Consider the following 7184-nt stretch of genomic DNA (forward strand, 5'->3'; position numbering starts at 1 on the left):
TAATCTAAAAACATTGACCATAAATAACTTTTTAAATAAATAAATAACTGCCAATTTAATGTTTATGGCCAGTGAGTAAACAAGGAATGTTTACACTGAGCATCCTGTGCTAAAAGTCTTCACCATGTTAGTGTTGGTAGATTAAACCTTTAGTTCAGTTTACTGCGGAATTTAGTGACGTTGTGCCAGAACAAAAAGAGCAGCATGTCCCCCAGTCAGTAATGGTTTCCCTTAAACTCCTTGGCAAACGGTTTAATTAATTTTAGGAGCTGGAGAGACTGACTATGGATTTCCTAAACTCATGAGACGTGAGCTACGTTAAGTCATAGGATGACACAAATATATAGTAGATGTATAAGTATATTATTTATATGGTGCAAATTCAAATATACGTAAATGCTCAACGCAGTCTCTTTCCTAAGAGGTAAAAAATGCGGTAGTTCTTCCTCCGTGTTTTAATATTAGGAGACCCTGCCATCTGCCGGTGTATGGTGGTGTTGCGTTTGTTCAAAGGTATGATGGGTAATAAAGACCAAAAACACTACTCTCATCTCCGGCCATACTGGAATGTGTAATGTTTTCTGGCCTCTAGAAACATTTAAAGCAGCATTTAGGTTGGACGGCACATTTCCCACAGCTTCACACAGATTCACCAACCAAAAATGCTGGATCATGTCTTATAGTGTGAAATGTATACAGGATTTAGTGTCTCTCTTATTCTAACTTGATTGAAATATGCTTTTATTTTTTTAAGTGTTAGTAATGTTCCGAAAATCGGTTTATTTAGTTTAATATCTCATGCTATGTTGTTTCAACATAACTCACATATACAGTACCCAGCACACAATTAACAAACAATTTCCCATTACACATCCAGTGGCTGAGACAAATGTTTTTACTACGAGAGGAATGAAGGAAATACTTTATTGTGTGTGTGTGTGTACGTGTATTTGTGATCACTATTTGCCATCAAGACAATATGATACAGACTTCAGACACTAGGCCTAAATACAGATAATCTTTAACCTTAACCTAAACCTAACCCTCACAGGAAACTTTGTGCATTTTTACTTTCTCAAAAAAAAAAAAAAAAAAAAAAAACCCTTCCTGTATGATTTATAAGCATTTTGAAAAATGGGGACATGGGTTATGTCCTCATAATTCACCCTCTCCTTGTAATACCTGTGTCATACCCATGTTATTTTACAGAGTTGTGTCCTGATATGTCTCACACACACACACACACACACACACACACACACACCAGTAATGGCCACTTAAAATAGAAATAGGGATTTTTATTAAAGAAATACAAAACACACTGACTGACATACATAAAAGAATCAGAATCAGAATCAGAAAGAGCTTTATTGCCAAGTATGCTTGCGCATACAAGGAATTTGTTTTAGTGACATAAGCTTTCAGTAAACAGAGACAACAACACACAGACAAAAAAAAAAAAAAAAAAAAAAAGGTTTACAGGAGATTTACAAATTGGCAAATAAATAAGTGTATAAACAATTGTGCTATAAATGATAATGGAATAGGATTGAGTGAGATGCAGGAATGTTCTAGGATGGAGGGGTAACAAATAAATATAAGGATATTGCACATTTTTGCATAAGCATAAGAAAGAACACTCTTAAAACCAGTTTAAAAATGAAAAAAAAAACATGTACAGTAAAAGTGAAGTGAAAGTCATGACATTTTGGTAACCCATACTCAGAACTGGTGCTCTGCATTTAACCCATCCAAGTGCGCGCACACACACACACAGCAGTGAGAAGTGAACACACCCCCGGAGCAGTGGGCAGCTATAGATCCAGCACCCGGGGAGCAAGTGGGGGTTCAGTGCCTTGCTTAAGGGCACTTCAGCCATGGGTATTGAGGGTGGAGAGCACTGTTCATTCACTCCCTCCCACCTACAACTCCTGCAAGCACCGAGACTCGAACCAGCGACCTTCTGGTAATTAGTCCAAGTCTCTAACCATTAGTCCACAGCTGCCCAAAGCAAGAGCTTACAGCACCTGGTATTCCGAGGCGGTCTTTCATCCAAGTACTAACCAGGCCTGACCCTGCTTAGCTTCCGAGATCGGACGAGATCGGGCGTGCTCAGGGTGGTATGGCCGTAAGCCATACAGAATGCTAAACACACACACTGTATACCTTTATTTACAGATGGGCCTATATTCTCACTAAAACACAGGATCAGTAATGCTTTTGGAATGATGTATACATAAAAATACAAAATACTGTTCATCATTCAGAAAAGCTGTGAAGCAGTTGTAAAAAGCATCCCTAGCATACCCAGAACCGCATAAATATATTCCCTATCACCAAATACTAAAAATGTGATTACAAAGCTGAGTGGGGTTTTCATTTGTATTCTGGTGCTCTCTCTAACTTTCTACACCACTTTGACCATCAAAGTGAATCTCTTCATACCCTCTGCTTGACCTGAAGTGTGACAATTTCCTTCTCCGTTTCATTAACAATTCCTGCCACAAGAACAGCAATAGAAGTCATTACACCACAGGCCACACCAGGCTTTTCACCTCCTGACATCCGGGTAGATGATGCCTCAAACATTCCGGCTATTTGATTAACTTTGCCAGGCTTTACTAGTCTCCATTTTTTCATTTCTCCAACCCTCAGCCAGACCTGATCCCCTTCTGTCATCACAGCTACAGTGATTGTCACCATCATGTTGACTAGAGGTGTTCTTGTGAATGATGGGAGGCGAATAGGTTTTAACTGGCCACCAGTAAACTCACCTGATTGAACACAGTACAATATCTGATAGCCATCGCTAATGGCAGCAATATGTTGGCTGTGCTGAGGTGGACAAAGGTACTGGTCCCTTGCAAGAAGGTTGCCAGATTGGCAGCTAAAAAAAAAAAAACTAATGTCACAGAAGATACTGTTCCTACCTCATAGTCATTGCCGTGTCAGTGGTCCACCTGAGAGATAGTTTCCACTTGAATATCCACTTGAGTGCTTAAAAAAACTAACTTGATTTTAAAATTCACGAGGATCATTGCATAAAATCTTTGAAGGAGATTCAGAACCTAATTCTATCTAATGTCCAGGATTGTCTTGGACATTATATTTACTACTGACACCTAGTGGATGACAAGTTTTTAGTTACTGGTGCATCTGTATGATATGCTAAATGTGCTATTCATAGTCATCCATGATTGACCAGTCAGACTCTTATTGAAATGAGGGTGAGATATTGTGAAAACCCTTATGAAAAGCATGTTAAATAAACTAAATTCGTTTATATACTAAAATCTGCTTTATTCAGGTAAGATGACAGTGCCTCTTGTATACGCAAAACTACACAAAAAAATGTAGCCTATATACTTATTTTATACTCACAACTGCTCCACTTACCCCGGTCATTTACACTATATATTAACGACACTATATAATAACGACACATTGAGTTTGTAATTTGTATGCAGTTCCTCTAACATCCAGTAGGTCGTAGTAGATGTCAGCGGGAGTTTGAAACCAATAGTATGTTCCTGCACAACCGGAGGCTGCAGTTTCAGGACCGCAGTTCTAGTACCCTGTTGGTTTAGTTTGCAGTCACGTCACTTTGTATATAGCATGAATATATTAATCTCAGTTGTATTTGTTTTTAAATGTGATTTTTGATTCAAAATGCAGCAGAGGTTAATTACTAAGTGTGCTTTGAGTCACAATTTTACATTTAAACATGAATTTACAAAAAATATAAATGAAATATAAATTTTGTAAAATTGATGTATATCAATTTTAAAACAATTGTAAAAAATGAAGAACCTTAAACGTCTTAGTCTCTTGATTTATACAGTATATTGATTAACCTCCTTAAGGTGAATTAGCTCATTATCAGGTAAGTTAAAGTTGGAATCAGCGTATGGAGTCACTAAATTACAGCTGATATTTTAAAAGTTGTTGAGAGGCAAGACGAGACACAAGAATGATTCAAGAATGTCATTTTTGCGACAACTTCACAACAGCACCAAAGTCAACCCCTTTTCCATCAGTTGCTGCATGGATAGAATGGCTGTAGGCTTCAACTCTAGAGAAAGAGAGAGCGAGATAGAGAGAGAGATAAATAAGAAACATTTGTTTAACATATTCAACTGGAATATATATATATATATATATATTTATTTTTTTTAATCATCTGTCCTACAATGAGCCTATCCAAATCCATAAAATCACTTCATATTGGCCATGCAGAACATGACAGAAACTAACACATATGATATCAATGGACGACTGTATGTGGAGTAGACCTGCAGATTAGGCTAAATTGTAACAAGCTATTAAAACTGCCAAACGCCTCATTCATCATTGCAAAACAATGCCAAAACAACAGGCTAACACATACTGCAACTAGGCAGTCAGTGCAGTTTAAGATATTTTATACATAAATATGGTAAAACAACGACTATTAAGCCAGTATTCACACTAATACATTAAGCTGCAGGTAAATCTTACAAACCTTGCATCAACCATGCTCTTGTCATCTGATAAGTTTAATTAATGTGCAGGCTAGATTCACTTATAATACTTCGTCATTAAAACTCAACAAGGATTTATGAAATCATGGCCACGAATTGACGTTGTAGTAACTAATAAAACTAGCTCACAAATTCTTAATTTGGTGGGAATTAATTATTAATTCATAGTTAGCAGTTCTCACTATGTAAACTTCACACCGTTTAAACGTTATAAAATAAAACGTAATTAAATTAATTAAAACTTGACTGTCCACGTCGTCCATCTTTAATTAGTGTTGATCCAGTACGGTAGGTGGCGCTGTCTAAAAAAACTAGGGTCCTAAAGCTGCGGTCCAAGAGTTGCGGTCCTGAAACTGCAGCCACCGGTTGTGCAGGAATACCCTTCTCGTTTGAACACTGACCGTTGTTTGTAGAATGTCTCAGTCATGCTAATTAGTTTTTTATGCATAAGAATTTTGTTAGAGAAATATCATAATACATGCCATATTATTTAACTTTGTAAGGCGGTATTTTACATACATTTACCTGGAATTTCTATGCAGTTACTATACAGGCTACTCAAGTCCTGGTGAACTGTATCTATACCTACGAGAATCACATGATTTACGAGATGCCTGGTATGTTCCGCCTGAATGCCCTCATCAGCACATTTTGTTTTTTGCTAACAACTGTTTATTGAACACTGCTTCTGGGAGCAGTAGTATAAAACAAAAAGCAACTGTGCAAATTTAGAACCCATCCCATCCCACCCCGATAGACTTCAAAAAAAAAAAAAAAAAAGAATAAATAAATTAAATAATGAAGTGGGAATAGTGTTTCATGCTTAATGTAGTCTGTGTTTCTTGTGTTGCCTGCTGGGAGATGAAATTAGGAATATAACTTGGGTTATATGACTTGTTTAAGTGTGCATATGAGTGCACATGAAAAAGCCAAAAGATTGTGTCAGCTGTGTAATTTTTGGTAGTCCGCACTCAGGCTATGTCAGCAAACTGACATAGAGATCAAAATGTACCAGTGGAGAGAATCTGTAAAGGCAAAAAATTCTAACTGACCCTCTGATGTCACATGGACTACTTTGATGATGTTTTTCTTACCTTTCTGGACATGGACAGTAGACCGTACACACACTTTCAATGGAAGGACAGAAAGCTCTCGGACTAAATCTAAAATATCTTAAACTGTGTTCCGAAGATAAACGGAGGTCTTACGGGTTTGGAACGACATGAGGGTGAGTTATTAATGACATAATTTTCATTTTTCGATGAACTATCCCTTTAAGCTTGGGGCACAAACACCCACAGTCAAAACACCTAATTTTGCAGTGAAAAATATTAAGGTCTGCTTGCAATGCATGTCTGTGAAAGAAGTCATTGCACTGGAACAGATATTAAAACATTTTAAAAAGTACAGAGTTAAGACATATGTGTTAACATGCGACAAGTGTAATATAATCTAGGAATCCACAATATATAACCATATCAGTTGCCGGCTGAGAGGTTTAGAGATTGTTTTAAATCTCTGCTTCAATCGATACTGGATATTTAATTGGCATGTTCATGTCTGCCATCATCTAAAGCTTACTTAAAGTTAATCTTTAAAAATATTCATAATTTAACTACATTGTTAAATGTAATATTTGGCAAATCTAAGAATGAATATCAATTTTTCACACTTTATATTATAATATTTCTAAATTATTGTAGTATTTAAAATTGTTGATTTAATTATTATTTTTTTTACTTTATCAAAAATATTATTATTAAATATAATAATATTTTATTATTAAAATATTATTAAAATATATCGAGATTTTTATTATTTAACAGCACAATTTTATCAGCCAAAAAATAAATCAATATTTTATAATTTCATCAGTATTGGACAATATTTTATTTAATTTAGTTTATCTGCAGTCTGACCACTACCAGTCCAGAATATTTGTACTAAAAAAAAAAATCTCACTGAATGTCCTTGCCCAAAGATATCCAATGTAAATACATTACTTTAAACACAAGTTAATTTATTTTTTAATGAAAAAAATAATAATAATTACACCCTGAGGTACTAGTCAGAATGATTGTCCATGGAAATTACAGCATGTCATGTAAGCTTTCCATGGATTTAAAGTTATGCTTTACCCAGAACTTTGCATAACGTGAGATCACTGTGTGTGCACACACTCTGTATTCTGTGAAAAGTTCTAAACTTAGTGTTTAACCTCCTCCGGATCTTGCTGTTTTGTTATTTTGTTACTGATTCACATATCTGCTGGAGGAAATTTTTGCAACAATCGGAAGTTACAGCTTATAAACTCTGTGTCTTATTAACTGTCCCAAGTACTGTAGGCTATGTCTCATCATACATGAGTGTGTATTGGTAAGCCACTAAATCATTCATGGCTTACCAGTTATTCCACAGAGCTACCACCATAAATACTGGCCTGCGTTCCAAACAATACCCTCAGCGAAACCCATGGTCCTCTGCTTTTAGACTCCACATCTCATTGTACTATATATCAGTCAATAAGTATTTTTTGGTAATACTTTGCTATAAGGTTCAATTACTTAATGTTAGTTAATGCATTAACTAAAATGAACAAACAATGAACAATACATTTATTACAGTAATTATTAATCTTTGTTAATGTTAATGAGAATACAGTTG

General features: G+C 35.6%; 1 non-coding gene across 1 annotated transcript; it reads right to left on the bottom strand.

The window, feature by feature from the left end:
- Nucleotides 1-2015: 2015 nt before the first annotated feature.
- Nucleotides 2016-2134, bottom strand: LOC132115534 (5S ribosomal RNA). The gene has a single exon (XR_009425516.1). It is a non-coding gene; the product is annotated as a 5S ribosomal RNA (ribosomal RNA).
- Nucleotides 2135-7184: the final 5050 nt, after the last annotated feature.

The sequence above is a fragment of the Carassius carassius genome, chromosome 34 (genome assembly GCF_963082965.1).
Source record: "Carassius carassius chromosome 34, fCarCar2.1, whole genome shotgun sequence".
NCBI classification, from domain to species: Eukaryota; Metazoa; Chordata; class Actinopteri; order Cypriniformes; family Cyprinidae; genus Carassius; species Carassius carassius.